A 27,807-nucleotide genomic window follows, 5' to 3' on the forward strand; every position below is an offset into this window, starting at 1 on the left:
GTGCACCCGTTTGAAACAGGTGTTTAATCTCCAACAGCTTTTCTGGCCAGTGGAAATTCTATAGCATCCGTCCTTCCTTGTCACCGTTATAATACTTTAAATGTTGTTTTTCTTCCCCCCATTAAGAGGAAAACATTTCTCAGAAGCAGTAGTGGCCTGCTAGGGCTATAAAACAAGTTTGCACAGACATGTAACACGTTGAGCCGCAAGACACGACAGAGCGTGTTTTATGGGGCAATTAATACTTACCTTGGGAGCACTGAGAGGTATGAAGCTCTGTCAAACACACCCCAGTATACCCAAATGCAACCTGGAAAGCTTCATTTTGCTTCTTGAAAAATAATTATGAAATTAGCTTGCCAATTTTTAACCTGCACCAGTGTAAGAACAGTACAGTCCCATTATGGAATAGCAGCAAGGCATACTAACAGCAGTAGACACCACTTTCTAACCCAATAGTCATACTCACATCCCGTGGTCTGGATTTTTGAGTTAATGTTGCTGTGTTTGCTGGTACATCCTTAATTCCTTCACCTCCCCTGTCACAGATGTTATTTCAGTTTGGTCCGGGCTTACAGGTATTTATTTCTCAGAGCATTTCCCCACGTGCTGGCACTCATACAAATGCAGGGCACAGAGATGGCATGTTATCTGCAGTAGTTACAGCCCTGTTAAAATAGCTTGCCAGGGTGCATGCTCCTATTTTACAGTTCTCCTTTGAACAGCAGCTTTAGCTGTTTCAGGGTTTGGAGTAGGCAGTTGCAGATTGGCAGGGGGTAAATCCTAGAGCCTTCCCCTCTCCCTGTGAAATGGAGCAAGCTCTCAGATTTATAAGCCACTGCAAGTCACAGTGTGCACAAGCACTTCCTACAACTACTTCAAGTTTTCAGCAGCAGCCTGACTCCCACCATGCTGCACAGCACCAGCTCTTACCGCTCCTGTGGTATGTGGGAGAATCCAATGGGGCCAAAGAGACCTGGAGCAGCCACAGCCGCACTCTGCCATGCTAAGCAAGCAGCATCTGGGATTACAGGGACAGATCCAGTACACTTCTAAATGGCACACAAACTAACGAGTGGGAAAAGTAACATATGTACTATGCTTTCCCTGTTTCTAATTCTTGCTTTGCTTACAGTAAGTTTTACCTGTCATTAGCCTGTGAAGCCCCTGGATCCCCCTTGGATGACATACCCATAAGAGTCAGGCTAACAGGGTGGTAGGTGCTCACTGAGGCAGAGCTGCATGAGGGGCAAAGCATGAGTAATTTGTTTCTCATCATGTGTATTATACTGGGAATAAGAAGGAAGAATGAAGTTATAACACTTCTAGGAGTCACGAGGCACGTCAGGTCTCTACAAGCAGTTCAGAACCAGATCCTCACTTGCAATAAAATCGGTGCTGCTCTATGAAGTCTGTGACTGTATCAAAACCAAGGCCCTGGGCTTTCACGCCTCCAGTTATGATCCTCACATGCTGATATTCCGCAGATTAAACCTCTAGAGCTGTGAAAAATGCTGTTCTCTCCAAGATGTCATGTAGATTCATTTGTTAGTCTTTGAGGTCTAATACTTTTTTTGAAAAGAACTTTTTAAAGACAAGGTTCTCTTAAAAGCATTAGAAATAAATGTTAGAAGAAATAGCCTTTGATAGGACAGAACAAGCCACACTGTCTCCACCATTTCATTAACCACAAAGAATTTTTTCATCTGTAAAATGACTCCATGGACTGCAGGAGAATGCAAAAAATGTAGCCATGGAGCCTAGATTTTAAGTTTACCAAGTCCTTCGCTAATTTATCATTCTAAGAGAGCCCTTCTTTTTGAAGTTTGTGATGTGGGTCTATCACACAGTTTCCTCAGAGTCTCTAATTCCTGCCTCTACAGCATTTGTTTACACAAATGCTCTTATGTCAGAAGAAATACATAAACACAAGTGCAATGGGAAAGTATCTACATATAAGAATGCCCTGGTTTGTTCCCCCCTTCAAAACAGAGATTAACGCTAATACAATTAGATATTGGTATGCTTACATGTGTATTTTAACTATTCTCCAAAGAAATATTTAAATGTCATGTTGTAAACTGAAGGAGTGAACACAAATACTCCAGAGAAGGAATTGGAGTTTTAACACATTCAAACTATTTTCTTGCAACACGTTTCACTCCCCTGCAAAACAGAAAACACCCATCCTATATCTGAAAGGAGTATTTGGGAAAAGTTGTTAGTAAAATATCTTACAGACAAAAAAGAAAAGCCATAAAAATAGGCACCACTGCATTTCTTTATAGCTGAATTCACAATTCAGTTTGTGAAGTACCTCATATGTGTCAGCTCTTCATCACCCTAGGCAATGCTGCAAGCTTGGGGCAGGGTGGCTGAAAAGCTCTACAGAGGAAAAGGATCTGGGGGTGTTGGTTGATACTCACCTGAACACGAGTCAGCAGTGTGCCCAGGTGGCCAAGGTGGCCAACAGCATCTTGGCTTGCACCAGCAATAGTAGCTCTGGTGAGGCCACACCCTGAGTACTGTGTTCAGGTTTGGGACCCTCACTATTAGAAAGATATCAAGGCCCTGAAACATGTCCAGATAAGGGCAATCAGGCTGGGGAAGGGTCTGGAACACAAGCCTTATGAGGAGCAGCTAAGAGAACTGGGACTATTTAATCTGGAGAAGAGAAGGGTCATAGGAGACCTTATTGCTCTCCTCAGCTACCTGAAAGGAGGTTGTAGTGGGCTGGGGGTCAGCCTCTTCTCACAGGTAAGTAGCAACAGGACAGGAGGGAATGGCTGCAAGTAGCACCAGGTAGGTTCAGGTTAGAAATGAGGAGAAATTTTTTCTCAGAAAGAGTGGTTGGGCACTGGAATGGGTTGCCCAGGGAGGTGGAGTCACCCTCCCTCAGGGTTTTCCACGAAAGGGTGGATGAGGTACTTAGGGACGTTAGTTTCTTTAGTAATATAGGTGGTGGGTGGACAGTTGGACTAGATCTTGGAGGTCTTTTCCAGCCTTATTGATTCTGTGATTCACTGGCACATACTTAAGAAAAGTTTCTAAAGAGCTGCTCACAAGTCCTACCTGTAACCATACGCCTGCTTAACACACAGGAAAGCAAACAAGTGAAATCACAGTTTGCATTACTGTGTGATCCATAGGAGTGAGTTACTGTTTTGCTTTTTCAAAGAGCAGAAGCTCAGGATTTAGAGACCTCAGCACCTTCCAATTCCTACCACAGCACTAGCAGCCAGACTTTCCAGGGAGCTTTCTCCCAAGTCTGGGCCATGATCTCAACACTTAAATGCCAGGTATAACTCTGATGTGTGGCCCATGTATTTGTCCAGAGGGGTCAAAATTCCTCTGTTACCACCCACAAGGCTTGCACAAGTTTGAGATCTGCAGAAACACCACCAGAGATATTCTTCCCACTTCTGAATTGTGGAGACAGAATTCCATTTACCACTGGGTAATCCTGCACTGCAGCTGCTTGTTTCAGAGTGACTTCTTACAGCTGTGAGCAGCAACCCTTGCTTACCTACCTAAGGTCCTCTCCTCAGCCATTAAATTCAGCACAAGGTTTACACAAGGTAAAGAATTCAGAGTTCAGAAGCACTCGTGCTCTTAAGTAATGCCCACACAACCAACCTCCTTCCAGCCACAAAGATGACACTGGACTGACACATTCAGAGAAACACCAAACTCCTTCCAAACCAGCTTATACCTTAAATTGGTTACTTGCTTGTTTAATTTTTGAACTGTTATCATCCAGAGAAAGAAGGGCCCACATACTACTACTGACCAGCTATTCTTGGCCATTTCTACTCAGCATTTATTGATGTTTGATACATTTTCTTTAGGAAACACACAGTAGTACAGGCAGAACCTCAACTGAGACAGGGCCCCTTGTGCTAGGCTCTACCAATGTTCATGTTGTAATGGGATGCAGAGAACTCCATCATTCATCCAAGGTAATGGGTCCTTTTGAACAAACTGGGGATTGAAGCCACGTCTGAAACACCAGCTACTCCTTGAGCCCTGAAGCCCGGCCTTGAGATCAAGAGCAGCACTTCTTGTCAACAAGGTCCCAGATCCACTCCTGCAATGGACACAGGACCACTGCTCTGCGCTTTAACAAGAAGAGAGACTGGTCCATCTAAATTACATTCCTGCATTCAGGACACCCCTAGCATTGGTGGCAAAGCAGCCAACTGTCATGCTGGCACAGTCTGGGATCACTGGAGGTGTTTGCTTTTAGTCTCTCAAGTTTATTTAACCAGTCCCCATCTTTACATTATCTGTGGCTTTCACATAAACAGGAGCCCATACACTGACCTCTACTGGGAATAGCAAGGTTAGGGAGATAGTGCAGGCTTCCAGATAAAGGTATTTGTCTTCATTAATCTGCCACCACCACTCACTAATCACAGCCACATTAAATAGATGTCAAGGAATATCAATTTCTTTGATTTCTGAGGTACAATAAAAACTAAAATGTAGGCATAACAATTCCAGTACCTTTTTCTCTAACCAGTTAGCATCCACATTCTTCCTGCATCCCATTAGACACTTTTACACGTATTAGAGATGACACACTGTGTACTAAGGAGGTCAAAAACTTAAAAATCTGTCCAAGAGTCCAAGAATACTGAAACCCCTGGTGGCATCTGACATAATTTATAGTGCTAAAGAGCTGGGGAACAGGAAAAGGTTGATGTAGTAATAACATTAGCAGGAACTATAGTCCATGCAAGCCAGTGCTAAATAAAGTGCCAATCAATAGCTCTTTTATTAGTAGGTACAATCAATGTACAGCAGGCAGGCCTGGCCAATTAAGCTTATCGACTGACCAAAGAGTAGCAGGAAACATTCTTTCCTCAGTTTTGTTTTCCTTTCTGTAAGTGAGAAATGAGCTCCAGTTTTATCACTGGATTCCCACCAAGGCATCTCCAGGAGTTCCTGTAGAAGGGAAACACTGACAAAAAGCAGGCTTGAGCTATCTCGGTATCCTTTAACCCAGGGTCAGCCACAAGAGCCAATATAGTCAAGGGTCACTTGCGAAGTAACTTTTTTTCTAGTGACTGTATAAAGTAAAAATGTTGTTCTTGTAGATGAAGGGGAGAGAACTGGTAAAGGAAGAACACACAATGCCTGAGCAAGGCTTAACCATTAACAGTCCTGTAAGACCTTAGGAAATTAAGCCTATTTGTTTCTAATTCATGTATGCGCTGCACGAACTCTAAACCTCCCAGTGTGGAACACCCTGAGTATCTATCTTGGAGGAATGGAGCCAAAACTACAGCTCTGGTAAGAGTTAAACAGAATTTAAGTTTTTAAAGGCTAGTGAAAATAACGGGAGCTTAAACATTCAGCTGTGACTAACTGTGGAGATGCAAATAGGATATTTATCCACGATACCACTCTCCCCCCCGCTCTGATCCCCCTTCCTCCACTATCTCTTTCAAAAGGAAGAAGTTAGAAGACCAGATAAGATGTGGGTTCTCAGTGTGATCAAATAAACACCGTGTGGTGGTTGCAAGGAAAGAAAACACATTGTAGGAAGGAACAGTAAAGATTATGCAAACTTGGCAGCCCAGATGCCGATTCCCCACTGATGTGAGATGGGATTTCTGCAGCCGGGCTTCTCCGCAGTCAGTGCTGTGCCCATCCCAGCAGTCAATTAGGCTATGACAATCTGCTTCTTTCAGGGTTAGATCCTTCAGCTTATTACCAGAAGTCAGTGAATACAACACTGTTCACCAGGTTGACATCCCTGTGGGCCTGGCACTACCAGCATTTTACAGGTATATGACACTTCAAAGTTGGGGGGGCGGGGGTGAAGATGATTCTCTTGGCTACAACCATATAGACACTATGGGACAGGTGAGTTCAGCTTCCTATCAGACAATTCCCCAGCTGTATTCAATTCAGAAAATAGTTCAGCAACCTGCAGGAGTCACCTGATGTGTCAGAAAGTCCACAGCTACAGAGGAGCATCTCACTATGTTGCTTGCTATTTTCCTTTGCTTGCTTACAACCACTGAATCTATTCAACTAAACAGAGCAAATAACTCTGCATCCCGAGTGCCACCAGGTTCAGTCTTCCCTACTGCAACTCAGAAGAGCTCCGACTGCACAGACTGCAGCTCCACTGGGTGCTGTGTGATCTTACCTGTAGCACCACAGCCTCTGCTGAAACCCATTATAGGGGCATACATGCACAAATTGTTTTAATTCCCTGGAGAAAAATCAACCTCACTAGTAAGCCATTTACTCAGAGCTCTGCATACCTATGTTTGAGACATTAAGTACCATAATTCCTGTCCCAAGAAGTTATGACAGTTTAAGCAGAGCAACAAGGCAACCAATCAAGTTGGGGATAAAAATACAGAGCAGATCCTTCCATTCAGCTTTTTACATGATAGTTCATAGGCATTTAGAAAGGGTGGCTTATTTAATTACAGGCTTCTCAGCATGAGTAGCAGCCTCAGTTATATTGTCCAGAAGACAAAAGTTTTGCCCAGTGTTTTCCAGTTCTGTCCAGAATCCATTTCTTGACTCAGTCCTGGCTACCCACCTCAGAGAAAGTTCACAGTACCTTTTGGACAGAGGGGTTTTGTTCTCTCATGCCCTTACACAGATGACAAGTCAGGCTCAAACATTCTGCCTGAAACATACAGGGAATTAATGACCCATCTCACTGCTTTACATCCAGAACAGGCCACTTCCAGGGGAAAGGGGATAATCCCCATCTAGCACATTACTCCAGCACAGTTTAACTTCAACACTGCACTGTGCACAACTACGTGTCAACAGGTGTAGAGAAACATCTCTGGATAGCCAGAGGCACATGGGACAGTCAATCCTGAGCTTTACCTACCTTTCAGAGTTGCCTGGTGCCTCTCCCTGTACGTCTCCTCTCTTGTAGAAGATGGACAGCAAGATCAGTTCATTGCTTGGTTTATCACCACTGATCACTGCTGTCCCCAGAGGTTGGACTTCCTCCTCTGCAAGCAAATCTGTAATGCAAAAGACAACATCCTTAGCTTGGGTTGACTGTCAAAAGTCAGCTAAATCAAGTTAAAACAGGTCAAAAGTCTTTATCAAATATAAAGCTTCCAATGGAAGCATGGAGACTTGCGTCCTCAAGTCCTGCTAAGATCAAGCAGTCTTAGTGCACTGCTATTCTTTTGAGATTTAGAGGGAGAGATATCTGACTGAAAGTACCAGGACATGCCTATCTGGTGCTTCCCTGGAATTCTGAGGTCAGCCACATTTGTGCCTTAGGGTGGGGTTTTTAAGGTTAAAAACCTTGAAGTCTGACTGAAGGAGGTAAGCTGGTTACAGCCTAGGAGGAGGCAGTTAACAAGCACAAGCTTGCTCAGCAATATTAATGAGCCTTGAGATAACACATTTCAAGTTTGGGGGTGGTTTTTCTGAATTGCTGAGGGCCCTCGAGTATACTCCAGGTAAGGACAAGAAACATCTTCTGGACTTCATTTAGAAGTTCACCCTCTTGTCAAAAAGCAAGATGTTCTGACTAAGATGCAGGACTACATCTTCACACTCAACATGCTCTCAACTAGAGTCTGTAAAGATACAGCTGGACACGTGCTACAAATACCACTTGGTTGTTCAGCAAAATTCCCTCTTTGTTAATCCATTTTAGTGGGAAAGCTATAGTCAGATCTTCAAGACACAAGAACTTCACATGGAGGCATTTCTGTGAGCACAGAAGGTGGAGCCTGTGAAGGAGTCCACCACTCCTCCTCCTCCTCTCTGTGCCTCCTCCCCTGTTACGCTCCCTCCTGAACTGTGCAACAGATGGGAGCAGTTGGTTTTTAAAAGGTTTTTATTTTCTGGTTTCAATTTTTCATGTGTCATTTGAATCTGGCACAATACCATTCTCTAGTGAAGAGAAGACATTGTGTTAAGCTTAATTATCAAAGGCTGAAGCCCAGCAAGCAATCAATCATTCAGTGACACGCTCATGCTTTCACTCATTTGAAAAAATATTTTTGTGTGGCTATTGAAAAAAGAAAAACTGTCAGAGACAAACCCAGCATCACTCCCTTTGCTGTATATCAAACTAGCAAGGCTGTGGGGAGATGAGTGAAGAATGTTCATTTGTTTTTTCTGAAACTGAACCCAACTCTTTGGCACGTGAGCCTGGAAGTCACGTAAGGTGGCTAGTAGCGTAAACACGAGCTTCTGCTGAGCTTTGCCTTATAATTAAGGCTGATCCAAACAGTCCCAAAACTAGTTTCTAGACAGCTGTCCTGAAGACTCAAGGTTGTTTAGTTGTTTCATTCTTTGATTTTCTTTGGTTCCCACCCCCCTCCCCCCTTTTTTTTTACTGCCAGATAAGTGCTCCGGCAGCTGCATTCCTGGGGAACACTGACATCCAGTGGAGAGCTGGGGGCATCCCCAGAGCCAACGCCGTGGCCCCCAAGTCAGCATCTCCGTGGAGAGGAAGGCCCCACAAGTCTAAGGGCTGTGTGAGACGCCTCAGATTACAGGCAAGCCCTGAGCCTCGGCGCTCGGGCAGCGGCTCACTTCAGTAGCAGCTTGAATGACCTTGAGCTGCAAGAGTTATTTGTGTCTTCTGAACCCTCAGTACAATGATCACATTTCTAGCTGGGTTATTTCTGGGTTTACCTGCAGAGCTGAGATATGGGGGCTTTTGGTTGAGGAGACATTGAAAAAACCCACTTGTACCCACTGCCCAGCAAGCACACAGTGCTGGCTGCTGGTTTCCCAATGATACAGGGTGACACGTCCCATTAAACAGCCCCACATTTCAAGTGATAGTGCACAGCCAACAGTTATCATAGTTTTTCTTTGGAGAAACAGAGTCTCTGTCAGGTCACTCTGGTGTTATCATCTAATATAAAGGCATCTGCTATCAACTAGCCTGACTCCAACCACTGCAAGGGTGCACTTGCCTGTGCAAATGTCCTTTGCTACAGCACCACAGATGAACTCTTGGGGTTCTCAATACACTGCATTGCTTGGGAATGCAATAGAAGCTGCAACAGCAGACAACTACAGGAATTACAGTGGTGGGAACACTGCCTCAAAACCAGGGTAGACCAAAGTTGGAAGAAAGAAAACACACTTGTATGAGCAAGCTACAGACAAGAACCCCGTTTCACAAGGAAATGTTTGAGGTTTTAAAGCTGGTTTTGTCTCTGCATTGCATTCCAGTACAAAGCTTCAAAACATTTCACCCTGCCATCCCCAAATATAACACGTTCACCCTGTTATAACCACAAGGCCAAAACCACAAGCCAGAATCTTGAGAGACTGGATTTTTCTGAAACCCACACAGGGAACCTGAACCTGGGACTGACTCCCATACCCTTGCAGCTATGAACACCCCCATTTCACTCCCTCCCTCATCTCAGACAGATCCACTTTCACTAAAACTGTTTCATCGCATCAGCATTTCCAACAAAATCCTTTATCAGAAGTCCCAGAGCAGCTCCAATCAGCTGTATTAACCTCCTGGCCAAGAAACAGGCCACACTGTGCTCTGTTTCACAATGCGTTATTCTCAACCAACTCCAAAAGGTTGCTTTAGAGTTACTCCAGATCGATACCAGTAAAAACGAGATCAGGTGGTGACAGTGTTTCTTACAACACAGTTACATCCTTAGCATCCCACTCTGAGCAGCATACACTCTGACCTGTATCCTTCAGTGCTTCCCTATCAAGAGGGATACTGCAGGACAGCCTAAGCCTTCATCAGCTTTTGCTTCAGACTTGAGCATGTAGTTAAAAATAGCAGCAGGGAGTAGAGACAATTTGGAAGGATGCACCGAGAACAGCGTTAAGCCAAGCCTATGCTCAAGCACACTTTTTCCAGCTGGGGTCAGAGAACATGCCAAATAATCCACCTTTTTCTTCCAAAAGGTCCCCACTCCAAAGGTGAATAAGAGACACCTGCTCACTCCTGAAGGTATGACAGTAAGATTACAAATCTCCCCAAAGCTTATACTTTTTTAGCCTATTTTTCAAAAGAATACATAAATATTTTAGTGCTCTGACAAAGTGTTGCTTTCTCCCTGGAGCAAGGCAAGCCAGTTCTGTCTTAAGGCAGGATATCTTCTTGCTGCCGGATTTTTGATACAGTGTAAGTAATGAAGAAATTTCTCAAGAAAGGTTCTTCTAGCATCCTTCCAAAGGAAATAATAGAGGATGGCTCCTGTTTCTACAGCCAGTAAACTATGCGGTTTCTTTTATGAGCTAAATGAAAGGAACATACAAAATAATCATTATGGATTTGTATGAAATTACTGGGTATGGAATGCAGTAAATCCCCAAACAAGCTTTAACTATGGCTTGTAAGGTATAATAATCAGGTAAAACTGCAGACTATCCTTTTGTAAGATGCAGTAGAAACCTAATATTTTATCGGAAACCTTGATTTATGTTTAATAGCTCTGCTACCTACTAAAAAAGATCTTGTATTAGCAAATGGGTACAGATCCAGTCCATTAGCTTAGGACAACTGAAAAACTCAAGGGTTTTGTGAACTAATGCAATAAAATATCATTAAACACTGTAGCATGACAAGACAGACAGAAGGTTTGAGTTGAAAGTCAGGAGAAGTGTTTGAAATGAAGTAAAATGTACAATAGATATGTTTAGGTACATCTGGCTTACATTTGCAGTAGGTCGTCAGAGGACCTTAGTGTCTGTGATGTAAATGAATAACAGAGCCCTCAACAATTTAACTGTCATCAGTATAAATGCTTTAACTGGCACAGTAAAGCAAAGCTCTGGGCCTCTTTCTAAATCTCCATAAGCTCCTGGTCTGAATTATAAACTGGGGCTGCATTACCTGAAGATGAAAGCAGCCAGGTCAATTCACTTAAAACCAGAGAATTACCACTGCAGAGCTGTGATGAGCAGCAAGGAGCATGTGTGTGCGTACGCCTGGGTGTGTACGTGCAGTTGCATTTTTAGTGTACAGTGGTCAGAGAGGAGAGGAACATCTGACTGCCCAGCCTGTTCCACATCCAGACTCGAAGGTCTGATGGGAAAGCCGATTTCAGCTGGCCAAAGCTCCCAGGCAGCAAGGCTAAGGACAAACCACCAGAATTAAGCAGCCTCAAGGAAGAGTTGCTTCTGTATAACCTGCTCCAAGCCCACTGCTTGCAAACGTTTCCTTATCAGGCAGCACCATCACATACACAGGTCAGGATAAAGAAGTCGGGCTACACAAGCTCTACCACTGACTTAAATGGCTTTAATCAAATCCTCTCTCCCCTTACATACATTTCCTCTCTCACCTTCTGTCAGCCTTCAGATCACCAGTTTTGGGGAGCAGGAACCAGCTCCTCCCTCCATGTGCTATGGCACAACACTGCTGCAGATCCCAACTCAAAAGCACACCATATAATCAACAGCAGCCAAGTGTAACTCCCCACCAGGCACCTTTTCCCTTATTTCTAGGCCACTGATCCCATACAACTGTCCAACACCCAGACTTTGCCTCTCAAATTCTGAGTTGGATGTACTGAACAGAGCTGGTTGGGTAAGTAAAGGCAGCTAAGCTCAGAAAGACATGCAGGCAGATTGATCACATTTACTGTGATGTGGCCAAGTTAGCATATCGTCACCATAACCTTCTGGGCTCAAGATGAAACTGTTTCCCTCTCCTTCAACAAATGCATAGGATGTTCGCTTTTATAATAAATTCCAAACAAATTAATGGATTCCAACATGCATCATCAAATTTATATTTCCTCCTCCACAGAGTCCTACCCCTGTAAGTAATCCTTAAAATTCGTCATGAAGCTTTCAAAACAATTTATGCAAACAAACATCAAGCAGAGCTATTTGTATTGGCACCACATTTCACTTAACAACCTACAACAAGGAACAGATGGTCTGAGCTCTGGAAACAGCTACAAAGAAAACAGTAGGAGCAAGTCCATCAGAAGCACTTTTTTCCCCCAATTTTGTGAAGATTACAGACTTGTTCTTGTTTATTTCTTTGATTAGGCTGTTATTTTATGTACTCATGAATCCTTCCCTTGCATTTCATGGAACAAATCCACCAGAACCACATTCCCCAACTGTGTATAGCTTACAGAAGTGCTGCTTTATGAACTGAGCTATCTGTTCCTCACTGATCCAGTGCTCTCTAAAGCGGTGGGGAAGGAAGCGAAACAAAATGCAGATGTTGTACAAAGGATTGACAAATTCAAGGCAAACCTCTCAACAATTCACAGCACTCTCTGTCCCTTCACCCATCCCTTGGTCTCCAATATTAAAACAAGCAAAAGCCGACAATTCACACAGTCACATCCTCTACCCATCCACTGGTGCGATCACTGGTCTGGTAGGATGCGATGGTGTCCCTCTTTCTCTTGTGAAGACGGATTGCAAGAGGCTCGGCCCCGGCAGGATGATGGCACAAGCAAAGCAGCAGCAGGATGATCCATACGTGCTGCATGACAGGCCGGTCTGCATAGACTGTAAGAAGCCTGATCTAACAGTTTATGCTCACGTCAGGGCCAGAGGGCTCTTGAAGGAAAGGGAAGGCCACAAGTGCTCACTATGGCGTGGGAAGCAAGCTACCAAGCAAACATCAATAATAGTGCTTAAGTAAACACTTCAAGCAAAAACTACCAGTTACATTAATAGATATGTCCTCCCTGTATCTAAAGTAATAAACACTATTTCCAAAAAGCAGAACACAATACTCAACTGTATGGACCTTCTAAATAAGTCAGCCCATCCCTGTTCACCAGTATGCATGCATTTTTGTTAATACCACCATCATTATATTCACTATCAGGCCTGTTAGTATCTGTGCTTCTTCACAAAGCTCCATATGAATTTATCTGCACAAAGACTCACACCCAGCCCTGGATTTAATTCGAATAACATTAGGTTCAGCTAACATGCTGCACAGCTATCAGCCACCAGCCACAAACACATGGCTCCTCTTTTTTGCCAGAACTCAGAAGCAAATTAGCCTCTTAAAGATTAATATGGACCATGATGTCAAAAAAAGATAATAAACAAGGAATGAAGGACTTCTGACCAGACACTCATGACAACCTGAAGTAACAAAAAAAAAAATCTCTGAAGGGCATTAATCTGGGTGGAGACAGAGGTCAGTTTGGAAGGGTTTGGCTTTGAGAACTGAAACCATGTTAAATTTTGGTGGAGCAAGTCAAGGACCAAGTGGACCAAACTGACAGCTTAATAGGACCTTTGAGCATCACAGTTGAATAAACTTTGTTCCACACAACACTATAATTTCTGTTTTCTTGTAAGTGAAGCAGTTTCATACCAGGATGACTACAAAGCTCTTCCCACTGGTTGCCTTGGCAAGCTGTGATTGCCAGTCCTTACATACTGTACACTTTTTCTACTGGACCACTTCAGAGAGCAAGACTAATAAAATACTACTGAGGAACAAACCCCAAACGTATCAGAACCACTTTCTGCCTTACAGCATCAGAGATCCAAACTTCTCTTTTTTGGGGGGGGGAAATAGATGCAGCAGCAAAAGCCCAGGCAGCCAACATACACACGTTCAATGCAGCTTTTCCCATTGCTCATCAGGAAGAGGAAAGCAAACCCAAGCAGATGATAAAGCTAAACTAACAATTCGGATAGGCAAAGGCATCTCAGGGAAAAACAGCGGGAGAAGACTGTCTGGACAAGCTTTGTCACGTAATTACTGCTCCTAGGTTTTACTTGAAAATAAAAAGTAAAGAAAAGGTGCAAGTCGATTTTTCAGGACTTGAACTGTCTGACTGCAGTTTAAACCAATTTGAGAGTAGGTACACCACTGAGTTCACCATCTGACCCTGTAATGTGATACTCAAACTGAGCAAACAGTTTGAAGTTCACTTCAGATTTCTTCATTTGGAGGATTACGATGAAGCATTTCCTGAGATGTCATGCTTTAAACAGCTAATGGCATGTGACAACCAAATGCTTTTACGTTTTACATTCTAAAGTTGCAAACACTTGGCCTCTCCCCCAAGCAGAGAAATATGTAGCAGCCCTAAGAGCTTGACATTTGGGGCCCTGTTGGACTCTCCTTTTACTTTAGCAAGCTCTGGATGCAGCCAGGAGACTGTTCGCTGCGAGGAGAAAAAACTTCCCCACAAACACCTCTCAGCAAGGGGCTGTGGTGGGACCACAGCAATGGAGAAGGTAGAGCCAGCAGCGTGGTTACATATTGAGCCTGTGTCACCCCAGCCTCCCAAAACAAGTTGTGTTAGGCCTTTTCCCTGTATTCTTTTAATAACGTGCATGTGAAGTGACAGGGGTGGGGAAGACACACAAGACAAGGAAGATTTTCAAAGGCAGTAAGTGGAATTGGATGCCAAATCCCTCTGGTGATGTTCCCCAAGCTGCAGTTAGTTTCACACAGTACCTGCCCAGGTTCCTTAGCACCTCTGCAGTCAGGAGCTCAATGGGGTCACTGCGTTCTACAGAGTGACTTTTACAGGTCAGAGTGCTTTCTAGGGCAGGCTGCACGCTAAGCAGGGTATGTATGTATTATCTATACATACAGACAGAAATAAAAATGAAGCTTCATTGACAGCCAGTAAGGTTTTGGGTTTGGTTTCTCTCTTAGTTTACAAACTTGGCTGTGTACTTTGTTTCAAACCAGCAATACAATTTCTGAACTACTCTAACCCAAAGAATCACCCTTAATTATTACACTGTACTAAGCAAAAGGCATCACAAGAGGTATGAAGCACCAGGACCCAGGGGCTGAGCACCAGCACTGACCAGTACCACACAGCTTCTGGGTTTTGCTCCAAATACCTGAGTAAAAAACTGTTCTCAAGCACAGTTAGAAAAATCAGGACTCTCAGTATTAAGCTTCGAGTTTCCTTCTACTGGAGAAATGCTGTTTCAGCTGAATTTGGTGGAATTACGGGAGCTGATTAGGTTAACCACTGACTGTTTCCTGGAGGGCATCTGAGACTGTGCCCTGACCCAAATTATTTAATCTTGATCCAGATTTGAAACATTGAATTTTAAGCTCCACATCTCTGGGAAACAATAAAGTTAACACAAACTTCAGCACAGCTTGAGAGGTAGCAAGGGGCAGAGCGCAAACACAATTGCCCCAGCCACTCAGGGCAGCAAACCCCAAAGCCTTGCTGCTCCTGCTCTAAGCAGGAACCTCTGCCAGGAGACCTCCTTTGTGGAGGAGGGGAGGACATCAGCTGGGCACAAGCTGGGTGCTTCACAGAACATCACAGTATCAGTCAACCCTTCAGCTTCAGGGTCAGAGTTAAAGTTCTGGCCAAGAGAGAAGAATCACGAGCTCCAGAATCACCCCAGACACTAAACTCCGGCACTCATGACCAGGCTGCTCCCACACTATTTATACCTAGTAGAGTTTAAACATCTCTTCTGCAGCTTCAAACATAAGCCTGGCCCCGAGCTATTTCCCAATGAAAGCATCATTTAAAGAATCCTGATGACTTTTGTTTAGGATGTTATTTGTCAGACTGAAGGAAGCCAGCGACACTGTGCCAACAGCAACAAAGGTATTAGCCTGGAAAATAAGAAATACTGATCGTTTTGCTCACACCTTTCAACTGTTTGCTCAGTAACAGAATCAGGAGATGAAAACGCCACAACTTTTCTATAAAAGGGATTTTTAAATACCACAGGAAGCATGCAAGAGTATTCCTGAACTGTCCATCGCAGTACCATACCTCCTAAGCCATCCAGTGAGATACTAGAGGCTGCACAGCTGTGTTAGCAGGACACCCCATACAGCTAATTCGCCAAGGGGAGGAGCAGTATTTATTAATTGAGGCCAAACGGCCCTATGCCTTGGCTGCAGCCACAAGGATGCATTCACAGCCTTTTCAGGTGTCTTTCAGTGGCACAACACAACACCACGTCCCTTGAAGCTAAGCTGCTGAGTTTATTTCAGGACTCAGTTCAGCATAAGACAATTTAGCTCAGATGTTTCACTACCAGCCACACATGAATAAAGTTCAGTTAAAGTACAACAGTGAGCACAGTGTAAGCTTACCAGCAGCACAGGGAAAAGGGACTTTCAATAGGATGCTACAGCATGCCCACAACAAGCTTTAGGTGTGTCTTCTCTGCTTCCACACAGAGGGGAACACGTACAGCCTCCAGCTGCAGTCAGCCAACGGTGAGAAGGTTTAGCCAGGCAGCACGTCCCATCCCAGCCTCCCCTCCCTGGCAGGGTGGCTCAGCACCCCTAAACTGAGACCCTGTGCACACCCCCCCCCCACCCCCCACCCCCCCCCCGCTCCAGTGCAATTACAGCCCGTGTTTAATTACACCCAGGGCAACACAGCATAAACTGAGTACACTGAATCCATTTCAGTAAGGGACAGTAATTTCCAGTCCTTCCTCCACAGTCTATAACTTCAGCTGAGCAATTCTGGAAAAGCCATGTCCTGGTGAAACTGCCAAGCCCTCTCCCATACACTCCTGACCTACAGATATGCTTAATATGTTAATTTTTGTTTTGGTTTCAGAACAAAACCTGCCTTTTAAAGAAAATTTTAACAGATTCTAAACCAGAAACACTGCACTCCCCTGAGGCATTAAAAAATGCAAACTGAAGACTTCCCATGTGTCGGGGTTATTACTTATTTCCTTCTAAAAACAGAAGAAGTGTTGCAACAGTTGTAATGCTCCAGCTCACTAGGCCAAGAAGATGTTTTCTTTCTGCACACTCATTAACCATAGTGTGGAACTCAATAACTGTTCTAATTTCCCACCTTAAATGTTTTTCTTCCCCCCAGTTTTCATTTTATGCTTTACATTTACATAGGACTACACTCCACCACTTACCGTGAGCGTCTAGTTGCTGTCAAACACAATAAAAGGAAAGGAAAAGTGTCTGGAATCACAGAAGCTTTAGTGTTGAAAATTGTAATTTAATTTCTAGAAATGAATTTAAGCACTCAAAGCTTTCTTTGTCAGCCACAGATGAGAAATTGATAGGCTTTGAAGGCAAGCAAATATTTTTTTAGTTGAATCTCTCAAGTAAATATTTATGTTAGATATAATAAGAGCTGTTATTTCACACCACAAATTAAATACAGCTAGTTATTAAATCTGGTGCAGTGCTATGAAACTCTCAGGTACTGTTGCCCACAATAGGTTCACTGTAATTAGCCTGGCTGAGCTCCAGGAGGGCTCCTGAGCCTCACCTCCAGACCCAGAGCATCAGTCATGCTGCTGCCATGGCCTCAGGAGTCCTCAGCACCAAGCCTGGCTCAAGGGCAGATTGCTCTGTGATACAGGGGAAAAAAAGTCACCTAGACATGCCACACATTTGCTGCTTTTGTAAGATGCTTCTGCCTTCTCCAGTTTGCAAGTACACAGAGTCTGAAGGAAGAAGAGGGCCCAGCCTGGGAAAGGGAAGGAACCCTCTATGCTCTGGGCGGCCCAACCGCCTGCCAAGCTGGGAGATGCCAGGTTACACATACCCCCTCTACAGAGTCACTGTATCTGTCCATGAGCATGCAGACCCCCAACCCATTCTTTAAGTCCTACAGGCACAACAGACATGCTCTATTGAATTTGACTTCTGAGGAAAACATATACTGGCATTTACATGCCTGAGACAAAATCTGCATTGGGCAAAACCATCCTGAGCCCAACCCAGGCAAGTCACACCAGTAGTGCAGATGCAGCTGCCAAAGCTTCCAAGAGCAAGTGGTCTGGGGAGACCAGAGTAGTCACACCCCCACACACACACCTCCCAAAGCCCCACTGCAGCGCCTGGCAGGCTGGGTGCTCTGCCACACAGCACCAGGCTGCTGCAGCACAGGCACAGCACCAGCTCCACCCACACACTGAGACCCTGGGGAGGTGATGGAGCAGAAGCAGATGGAAATGCCACTTTTTCCTCTTTCCATTTGTTATTGGCTAATTGCACAATCACAAGGAGGCCTCAAAGCATGCCAGAGTGGGGTAGCAACACTGTGTGGCTGAAGAGGCCTTTCATTTCTCCTCTTCCTCTAAAAACCACAGAGGATGGACCATTATCCTACCCCATTGCCCTGCCTTGTTGTGTCTTAATGCACATATGTATAAACAAGATTACTTATGCACAGTGAATGCCTAATATGGCAAGATCATTAATTTTGCAAGTCACACTTTATCTCTTATTACTGCAATAGTAATGCCCAGTCCCTTAGCAGAGCAAAAGGGCTATAAGTCAGCAGGGCTGGACAGTAGGATTCCTTTACTCCACCTGGAGTTACTTCACCAAATATAGTTACAATACTCTGGTTATGACATGTTGTAAAGGCTGGTTAGGTAAGGGCATTCATAAGTCATTCCAAAAATGTCAGAAAGGAAAGGAGAAGGTTTGGCTGCAGTAGCTAAAGGGGGAGGGATGAAGAAAGCACAGCTAGGTATCATCCATATCCCTACCACAATGTAAATACCCAGGATGGTGAACAGAACTGGGGTACATCTCCTAGCTGGTGTAGTGGTTGATGGCCAGCAAGCCTGGAGACCCACAGATGTCAAAAGCAGTTAGCACACCACAACACCTTGGCTCAGGCTTGTAGTTTGGTGTCCATGAACAACCCCACTCAACTTAAATACCACGTACTCCAAATCAGGACAGCAGCTTTCAAACACAAATTTAGTAAGACAGCATGACTGCATCCACCTGTCCTTTCTGACCAGGAAAGCAAGCAGCAGCCTTGCTGCTGTTCCTCCTAGAGAGGAGGACAGCATCCCACCAGTGACACTGCAGCACATAGTCACCCAGACAGGTTATTTAAATGAAACAAGCTCACACAATCTCCTCTTGCTCCTGAAGTATCATCAGGTTGGAAGAACTTTTTAGGAAGATGACAAAGAACATTAGATAACAGGAACACCAAGGTGCAAAATAAGGCACATTCTTCATACTGACTGACCACCATAATGTTTTCCTCAGTTCATAAGGATAATGAAACGGAGGGTGAAGCTCTGCCAACACAAAATTAAGCTAGAATTCTAGCACAGAGGGGCTAGGGAGAGCACAGCATTTCCCTAACTATCTACCAATGAAGAACACAAGCACGCACTTTGGAGAGAAAGAACACATCTGTAGTATGCCAAATACAATAAGTATTAATTAAATCACTATTAGCAATCAAAATCTAATTTCTTTCTGTCACTTCCTGATATCTTAACTAAAGGCATATTTGCAATACTATTATAACGAGTTACAGTTCGAGCAATAGAGCTGCTTGCAATAATTCAGAAACATGTACACTTTCATATGAATATATCATGCCTAACTAATGAGATTGCTCATTTCATAACTTCAGTTCCATTTTTATTATTTCATAAAACTGGAAGTCCTTATCCATTTTATGAAAAACACCAAACCTTTGTGAAATTCATTAAATAAGCATAAAAAATTCATTAAACAAGTGAATTGCATTCATGGCTGCTTTGATGCAAATGCCCTTTAAGCAATGTAAAACTCCATATTGATTTAACCTTTCATGTTCTGATATTTCCATGTGGAGATATATATATATAAAAAAATCTTTATTCAAGGAATGAAATTAAGTGCTGATCCCTTGATCTCCAGCCAGGGTGAGGTAGATTGGTCAATTTAAATACTCACTGATCAGCAAACAGCTGAGTTTGTATTAAAACAGAGCTGTACATCTTTGCTGGCAAATAAATACACATATAATATCTTGGGCCAAATCAATACAATGCCTGAAGTTTCCTCTGTAGCAGAAAGTCAATCAAATATTAGTTAAGTTCTGCAGTACTAGTTATAACAAGGCCATGTTGGTCAAGCAAAAGGCAGAAGACCTTCTCCCAAGTACCTGGTGAGGTTTAAACTACTCATTCCCATTGCCCTCCTTCCCACAGAAAGCTGCTGCAAACGGTACAGCCAGCAAAACAGGTCTGTCTGAACCCACCACCGTGTACCATCTGTACCAGGGAGCTGCCAAACTGAAGCATCAACTCAGTTTTCTTGGGGTCACTCTACTGGAGGGACTGTTTACCAGGGCACATAGCAATAGGACAAGGAGAATGGCCTTCAGCTGAAGGAAGGTAGATTCTTCACTGGGAGGGTGATGAGGCAGTACAATAGGTTACCCAAACAAGTTGTGGATGCATTCAAGGCCAGGCTGGATGGGGCTCTGGGAAACCTGGTCTAGTGTTTGGAGGGTGTCCCTGCAAGGGGCTTTGAAGTCCCTTCCAACCCAAACTTTCTATGATTCTGTGATCCCTTCAATGGTTTCAATATTCACTTATCTCACTTCCTAGATTTAAACTCCACTAACTGAAAACACAATTGTCTCCCAGTATCTACGGCAGCATGAAGAGTTAAAGAAACCACTAATGCCTAGTCCAGCAGTCATGATCTTCTGTGTTTCTAATGCACTGTACTACAGAGAAATGTGGAAAAGATGCATGGGGACAAATAGGAGGGGTACCTCTTACCAAAGGTGTGCATCTGATTAGACCTGGAGTTGTCATGAAGCATTTCTACCAAACACACCCACCGATGAGCAGCAGTCATTCCTCAAAGGTGTGTAACAGTCTAACCACAGTAAGCAGAGACAAAGACACCCACTGCATTCTAAACTGACCATGCCCACAGCTGGGTTCACGCTGATGTCAGTAACATAAACCCCACCACAAATACAACTCTAAGTACCAGTTTGGAGGTACTACCCAAACCTGCCACGCTGAGTTCCTATGCAGTCCCAGGAGGCCAATGACCACAACGGGCTGCCAAGACCCTCATCACTGAGCCAGGCGTGAGGCACAACACTGAGATGATCAGACCTTGGCACTGTCTCTTGGTTTACACCTATATACTGCTGTACTCCTCCTGCCATGCTTCAGATCCAGCAGCTTTAACTAAGATGATTTAATCAAACAGGAGATACATGAAGGAGTGACCTACTAGCCTTACACCTTCCCAAGGTCCACACTTCAACAAGGCCATTCCTGAACCACCTCCTCCACAGCCCTTCCACACCTCATTTCCCTACCTGCGCCTCTCCTGCACACTTTCCTCAGCACATTCAGCTCCAAAGTGAGCCAGAAACCACTGTTTCCATTTCTAACCATTTAAATTATAAACTTTTTTACACACCAAAATAGATCTCTAATCCTCATAGTTCCCTCCAAAAAACACCCAGACATGCTTATTCTCAGTAAGCCCAGCCAAACAAAACAAATCAAGTCTCTTCAGCAAGGTTTGCAGGAGTTAAAAACAAGCCTAAAAGTATTAATTTTAAAAAGAAAAACTACAGCAAGCTTATTTAAAGCATAATAATTTTTAAAACTCTCAATTTTTACCCAGTGTTCCAGCTTTGTATCAAGGGAGCTTCAGCCTCCATCACACACCTGTGTAAGCCAGCACAGCACAATGCTGCTCCCAGTTTTGTCATCACACCAGTGAACAAAGACAGATGACATCACTATAACTTCCCAGCTTCATGCCTTCTGACCACACACACACACTCAGCGCTCCTCAGCTGACTGAACACTGCCTCCCCACACCCCCCACTGTAAGGGCACCTGTGGTTGAACAAGCCCAAAATAGTACCTGAAGCCATTTAACTTAACCATTATTACATTTTAGTTTCAATCTCCCTTGGCCAACAATAATGCCCCCAGTACCCACAGATCCTTAAGCACTGACAGTCTAAGGAGGGCAAATCTCCACCTACAGCAAGATTTAAAACTGGCTTTGTAATAATTAAAAAAAAAGGAGGGAGGGGGAGATAAAAACCTTGGGAGCTTTTTTCACAATTACTAATTTAACAGACAAACTATGTTTTATTGATAGCTCCAATAGTAAATTAGCCTTCCATACACACTGCTGCTGATGCCTAAAATAAGATGTGCAAGGAGAGGTAACCTCGTGCCTAAGGCTTCTTCAGGATCATACACAAGGCAAGCTCGCAGCCATCCAACCAAGCGATACTCGACAGAGCACGGCTCTGCAAGGGCTGCTCCTCGCCTTTCTGGATCAGAAGAGGAGCCCAGCAGCTCACATGCAGAAATGCTGCCAGCCTCCTCACCCAGGCAGGCACCAACTCACACAAGTGCCAGTTCTGCAGGTTTACTCAGCAATTAGATTTTAATTAAGGAACCCCTCAGTGTGACAGCACTGTGGCAATCTTACCTGGCAGGGGGAGAAAATTATTAGTTTATTTTGGGGAAAAACATCATCCTTGGAGTTCTGCAGGTGAATGAGCAGATCTGGAGTGCCTCCAGGTCAGCAGGATGATTCCAGCTCAAGTCTGAGCTGGGATCTTCTGAGACTCATGACCTGTGCCATCACCATGCTGAATCATCACACCTCAGTCAGACCGGGATGTTGCTGTGGATGTCAGGAACTCTCCCTCATCATGCAGACAACTGCACCCACTTCCACCTTCCTTCCCCAGTGCACCATTCCAGCTCAGCTGCCAGTGGGGAAGTTAGTGCAGCTGCAATAACCAGGGTGCCGTTAATCTGCAAACAGGCTTTCTGCAGCCTTTCCCTTGCATTTAAATCAGTTTCACTTGAGGAAAAAAACCCCACACCGTTTGTTTTAGCTAGGCTAACTAGTCAGTGATGTGTTTGGCTGGAAACCCGTTATGTTTTGCTACTTTATCATGTTGCTATTTTCATGTTCAAAGGCTAGTTAAATTATTTACGCTACACTTCATATATTGTGTACAACACTTGCCTTGACACGAACAGCAGCAGCTGCAAAGCCTGCTTCCTTGAGCCGGTGCTTCAGAGTAACAGTGCTGTGACTTGCAGGGAATGACCCATTCAAAGCCTCTGTTCTCATCCCTTCCCTGAAAAATTAAGGGCCACGTGGACAGGAATTGGTTTCAAAGTTTCAAATAGCAATGTTGATTTAATCCTGAAGGATATTACAAAATATAGAGTATAAAAGGAATAAGCTGAGCATTAGCTCAGTGCAAGAGCCTAGCCACATCTAGAATTCACTGTGAATGATAAATTGCTTTCAGCCAATAACATCCAACACTATTTTAAAATGTATATTATAGAACATGTACTTCAAGAAGCTCTGTGAATATTTTATTATACCATCCCAATCATTTACACTGTGTGATATAAGTCTCATTGTAGCTGCACTCCCTTTTAAGGTACAGTTTGATTTCCTCCCTGTCTTTTTATTTATTTAATCACAACTCCATTGAATTACCATTTCTTTGCTCATCAGCAACCAAATTGGGCATAAGAGTTAAGAAGCACTGAGAACTCTGGAAGTCCTTCTGCAGCCCAAAAACAAGCCTCAGGTAAGATACATCAGGTGTCCCAGCAGCCCTAGTGACCATCACCCCCAAAGGAATGCACACACCTCCTGTCTCACTGCTCAGCAGCGTCACCCAGCAGCATTTAAGGAAACCACTGGACTTCTTTAAATGTGAGAGGGCAGCTTTGTAGCAGGACAGCTTTCCTATGGCTCTGCTGCTCCAAAAGCTAACACCCTATTTTTCCAGGCTCCACTCTGGACAATCTAGTACACAGCAAGCCCTTGCTGTTGTTTTTCCCTGTTCAAACAGCACCAACCACCCTGCAAACTGGAGGATGTTTTTTCCAGTGCCACCTCATTTTCCACTACATTCCAGCTGGCACTGGCATTCCCCCAGTAAACTGGGCACCATGTGTAACAGCATGGGCCAGATCAGCACAAACTCCAAGACAACCCCAAGTGACAGTTATCCAGACAGCCCCAATGGAGCCTCCCTGGGATGCCAGCAGAGATCAGCACGGTGCTGTACAGACATGCACTGCAACACAGTTATTGCCTAAGGACTTCACAGCTTCATTTCCCTTCTCTGTGTTTTTGTATATTGAAAACAATAACTTGTACATAAAGCAGAACAGGGGGTCAAAGGCTGGGGAAGGAGATGATAAACAAAAGCTTTTGGTATAAAATATTACTACATTTTCCATATTGATCAGGAAGCCCAGGTGCTGCTGTGAGCCTTACTGTGTATTATTAAAATTCAGTTAACAGACATTTCACTGAATCAGGTCAGGGCCCGAGTGTTCCCTCCAGTTCAAGCCTTGATACTGCACAGGTCTTGTGAATTGAGTCATAGGTATCAAGAAACATTACAAGTCAAATCAATATTTTATAGGCTTTGCACAGATTGTAGTCTGAAACTCTATCGGCACGGGGCTCTGAACAGAAGGATCTGCAGGAGCTAAAATAATTTACACTAATAAGGCACTGACCCATACAGTCCTTAATGACCATTTAGCTTTGGCAATGCTTCTTACTGCTATTGAGCTGGTCGGAGTTATAGGTTTCCCCAGCCAAAAACTCCTACATCAGATTAAGGACATCAGCAGTAACCTAACCACAAGGCTCAGTTCTGTTCCATGTAAATTCATTCCAATTATATAAACTGCTAAATTAAGAAATGAGATATTTAAAACAAAGGGGTTATAACAGAGCCACAAGTACACAAACAAACATCACAGAAATTCTTAATTCCATTTCTTGCCTTGTTTGCTTATTGAAGTGCCATATGTTGCTGCAAGTGCTATGAAAATATCTTAAGATCGTAATTATAAGGTTTGTTGAATTATAGAGTAAAGAAACCCCTTATTTACATTTAAATATGAACAGTGGTAATTGAAATGTCACATGCTTCTCTGTTCTTGACTCCAGAAAAATATTTATCTCCCAACAGCTTGATGTGCTTTCAACAATGGCCTGGATTCATGAAAGGGACTGTTACTCACATCGCTCTCCACTTTATTTCTCTCTTCTGATTCACAAACTTAAGCAGAGGCTCCTGAAGTGCTCAGGCACCAACACAGTGGTGAAGACACTGAGATGCTAACAGGATTGTTACCAAGTTGGTGTTCAGTAACTCTTTGGCCTGCCCATATAGGAAGCCCTGCAGTAGCTCTAGGAAAGCAATTTTCAATTGACCTCATCGAGCTGATGCAAAACCCAGCTGCAGAGGCATTTAAACCGATTATCATTTGTTGAAGACTAAGAGCAAGCAAACCCAAGCCAGGCTGACATTGAGTACACACAGAGGGGGTTTACAAGAGTTTAAATCTATATTAGTTGAATCAGGATCTCTTTAAAGGTAAAAAACATCTGGAGACACCCCCATTGAAGGCACTGCAGTCCCAGACAGATTCTGCTGTGCCACGCTCACTTACAGATGAGACTTGAAGCTTGGCCCTTTGATTTACCATCACCTGTCCTGGAAAAGGCTCTCTAACAAAGTCCCTAAAGCAGCAGCACTTGAGCATGAGCCTTGTCCAAGGAAGTTCAACATCTCATTGCAGAGAAACACTGTGTGGCTATCACAGAGGGCAGGAAAAACTTGCAGAACTAAGAGGGGCAACAAATAAAAAGAGCTCCCAGATTTTAAATTTCTTCATCTGAAAAAGGAACTCAGTGTTTCACATAACCTCAAAATACACAGAGGTTTCGCAAGTGATTTTTTGCTGTCAAGCATTTTCCTTTTTTGTTAGATATTAGTAATTCTCATCATGCAGAGACTAAAGTTCAGGCCTTTCTTTAGTTGGTCTTTCTCTAAAAGAACTATTTCACCACACTGCATGAAAACCCAGGGAGATTTTTACCAGCTGTTTAATAGATACACACCCCTCCATTGAGTTAATGGTAAAGCTTTCAACTATCAGAAGCAGTTTTAGGCTAATGCTAAACCAATGCATCTCAGTCACCTGCTCTGCTTCCCTCCATCTGCCCAAAGCCACTCCTTGTTTTCAGGTTTAATAAAAAACGTACCAAGGTTTAGGTTTTTTGAAGACTCTGAAAAGCAGCTAGGCTGACCGGAGGCTACTGAGAACAGGCAGCGTTTGCAGGGAAACAGGAGGGGAGAAAGATAGATGTTTTGGGGCAGTCACAACTTGTATTGGGCACTAACAGAACCCTTCAAAGTGATCCCATCACACATCATCAGGGAGGGGTCTCTGCTGGTCTGTGTCACTGCTTGTGACACCACAGTGGCAGGAACAGCCGATACCAGAGAGCAAGAACAGCATCTCCAAGGCAATGGGTCAGTAAACAGCATAATGAAATGTGACAGTAACTTCATTTGTAAAATATATGCTGAAGCTGGCAAGGGCCAAAGTGCTAATAGCAAGGGTAACATTTGCATAATTACACTGTCTTTAAGGCTCTGGTTTTAAATTGACCTAACAACACCCCACATTGACGCAAACCACGGTCTGCTCTGAGATGTTATGAGAGGACACGCTGCCCTGGGCTGCAGCTACTCACTGTGCTGGACACACAGCCTCCCACAGCAGAGAGACTTCCACTGCCAGGGCTCCAGGAGCACACCAGTGTATTACTGCCCAAACCCAGGAAGGACACTGGGGTTGGTATTTTCTGTGTTTCTTTATGTCAAAGATCTGCCAAATAACCCTCACCGCTACCCCTCACCCTCCAAGCTCTCCTACATCCTTATACCACACAGATTAGCCTAGAAGGAAAATTAAGGGACAAATTAACAGCACAGAAGGAGTACAAGACCAGACTAAACTGATGATATGTTAAAAAACCACCAACCTTTACCACAACAGGGACACTCTTACCACACCAGCCTGAACCATTCCCAGGGACTTCACTCCTGTGTCTACAATGGTTTGTACCAGTTGTGGGTACTGCTCCTCCAGATACCGCATCCATTAAGGCTAGAGAGGCCGACTGTGTGCAGTCTGTGTGTGGCATTTAGTCATTCATAAGTAAATTAATTTAATATTTATTTAATAAAACAATATTCATATCATGGTTCATGTTCAACTCTGCTTGCTACTGCACTACCCAGGGCTTGTCACACATGACCAAGCCAAAGGCACAGATGTGACAAGGGAAGGTCAGTGCAGTCATGGTACCACCCAGCCCTGAACTGGAGAGCCTCCAGACTGGTGACCCTCCTTGAGGGAGACATTCACACCACACACAAGTTGCCTGTGAGCAGGACCCACCCGGCCAGGGCTGTGTGGGCAGGTTTAACAAGCCTGTTTCCCACTTGTGCCCACAGCTACAATGCTCAGGGTCCCTCAGAGGCCAGCATGCAGCCCTGCTGCTCAGTCCCTCCCCAGCACACCATGCAAGAGAAGCAACCTAGATTTTTTCACAATGACACCCGGTGACAGTCAGGTTACAAGCAACAGGAGGAGACTGAATAAGCATTTAGGCTCAGCAGAAGAATATGGATAAAACAATCCATGGGGCAAAATTTTTACTGAGTGATTTTATACAGTAAAACAACACAAAGTGATCAGGAGCACAAACAACCCAAGCAAGGACCTCACAGTGAGGCTACTCCAGTACTGCTGACTGCCCACTGCACATGTACTGCGGCTTCTCCTAGCTCTGCATAATCAAAGAGACACTGGGAGTGGATTCCCAAGGAGCAGACCGAGCAGAGGAACAAGTCTTTGTCTATCATTTAGGGTACAGCCTTATGGGAGCCTGTGCTGTTACATGCAACAAACTTCAGAGAAGCAGCACCTCCCAAGGTCACCTCACAACCCCCAGCAAGACACCCAAGCATCACTCGCTGCACCAGCAGTTGGGACAAGCAACTCATCCCTTGCTCTCAACAACAGCCAGTGAAACATATGCAAATGTCTCCTCCACCACTATCACTAGTGCAGATGATTGCTGCTAAACCCATGCACCTTAAAAAACAGCATGTATTTTACTAACAGAAGACCAAAGAAATTGCAAGCTAGCCATGGTAGCATTTTCCTGATAGATATCAATGCATCAGACAAGAACACCTTCACACTAAACTCTTCCTTGAAAACACTAAG

Source organism: Gallinula chloropus (assembly GCF_964237585.1).
Source record: "Gallinula chloropus genome assembly, chromosome: 13".
Classification (NCBI taxonomy): Eukaryota; Metazoa; Chordata; class Aves; order Gruiformes; family Rallidae; genus Gallinula; species Gallinula chloropus.